The sequence below is a fragment of the Chrysoperla carnea genome, assembly GCF_905475395.1.
Source record: "Chrysoperla carnea chromosome X unlocalized genomic scaffold, inChrCarn1.1 SUPER_X_unloc_41, whole genome shotgun sequence".
NCBI classification, from domain to species: domain Eukaryota; kingdom Metazoa; phylum Arthropoda; class Insecta; order Neuroptera; family Chrysopidae; genus Chrysoperla; species Chrysoperla carnea.
In genome coordinates, this window is record NW_025408169.1 from 35,932 (window position 1) to 37,730 (window position 1,799).

General features: G+C 27.0%; 1 non-coding gene across 1 annotated transcript; it reads left to right on the forward strand.

The window, feature by feature from the left end:
• Window positions 1-1,173: 1,173 nt before the first annotated feature.
• On the forward strand, window positions 1,174-1,292 carry LOC123304345. Its single transcript, XR_006536373.1, has one exon. It is a non-coding gene; the product is annotated as a 5S ribosomal RNA (ribosomal RNA).
• Window positions 1,293-1,799: the final 507 nt, after the last annotated feature.

A 1,799-nucleotide genomic window follows, 5' to 3' on the forward strand; every position in this document is an offset into this window, starting at 1 on the left:
ACTTATATTATTGTGAATAATGATATAATTGAAAACCTTTATTTTTTATTTGATAGAATTATTATATTTTATCATTTAAATATTTATAATAAATACATTATTTTTATAAAGTAAAAAATATGGCCGAAGAAAATTCTACAGCTGTTGCAGCAACTGCGGTTACTGCTGCTTCTACAACACCAACAAAAAAAGCAACAGCTTCTGGTGCTAAACGTACAAAACAACATTCAAAACCAACACATCCACGTACATCAGAAATGGTTGTTAACGCAATTAAAAATTTAAAAGAACGTGGTGGTTCATCATTACAAGCAATTAAAAAATATTTAGCTGCAAATTATAAAGTGGATTCTGATAAAATTTCACCATTTATTAAAAAATATTTAAAAGCTGCTGTAACTGAGGGAGCCTTGGTACAAACTAAAGGTAAAGGTGCATCTGGTTCATTCAAATTGGCTGCTTCCGCTTCATCTAATTCTTCAGCTAAATCAAAAGTATCCAAAAAAGAAAGTGGAGCAAAAGGTTCAGCAAAGAGTGCTAAAAGTAAACGGGCACCAAAAGAAAAGAAAGCCACAACTACATCATTGGCAGCCAAAAAGCCTAAAGCAAAAAAAGCGACTCCATCATCATCAACTGCTGCTAAAAAAGTTACTGCAAAATCATCAGCGGCATCAAAAAAAGCACCAGTTAAAGCAAAACCAGCAAAAAGTACAAAATCCGCTGCCAAAAGTAGCCCTGCTCGTAAACCGAAAGCACCAAAAGCTAAGAAAGCTTCTGTTGCCAAATCATCTCCTACAAAAATTAAAAAAGCAGCACCAAAAAAGAAATGATCTGTTACTTTAATAATATATTGAAATATTTCATTATTTTTGCTAAAAAATGAAAATAACATAGGCCTTAATACAGGCCACAAATTAATATTTGATAAGAGTAAATTATTTTTTGTATAAATATTTTATAAAATAATAGTTTAGAAACATTTGCCACAGTCAGTACCACGGATGGGTGGCCACTTGAGAATACTGTGTGCGGTTGCATTTTTATTTAAAATATATGGTATAATAAATAAGTATATATTTAAATTGATTACTTCATTGAAAATTTTAATAATATACTTTAATATTAATGATATTTATGAAAAATATATATTTGTAAAAATTTTCATTTATTACTGGCAACAGCCATACCACGTTGAAAACACCGGTTCTCGTCCGATCACCGAAGTTAAGCAACATTGGGCACAGTCAGTACTTGGATGGGTGACCGCTTGGGAACACTGTGTGCGGTTGCCTTTTTATATTAAAAATATAAATTATTTTTCTTCTTTTCTTTTTTTTTACACACCATATATAAATATATGTTATTTAGAAATGTAAACCTTTTATATTATTCATCAACAAATAAATATTATTTTTTGTATAAAATTTTATTGCATTTATAACTCATATCATGGTTACTTTAAAGCGAGAAGTTTTTTTAATATTTCAAATGAATATAAAATAATATAAATTTTATGAAATTTATTTATTTTTAGAAATAGCAATCGCTTATAATTATAACAAAATTTTAATAATGTTTAATTTTATTTCAATAATTTATATTTATATATATATATATATATATATATATATATATATATATATATATATATTTTTTAATAAAAATAATATACTCTTATTTAATAATATATGTTGGTCCTATATATAGGACCGAAAATATTTCTTATTTGTTTTTTTTTTTTTAAATTGTCATTTAAAACGCTTATGCACGTTCTCCACGAATACGTCTTGCCAATTGTA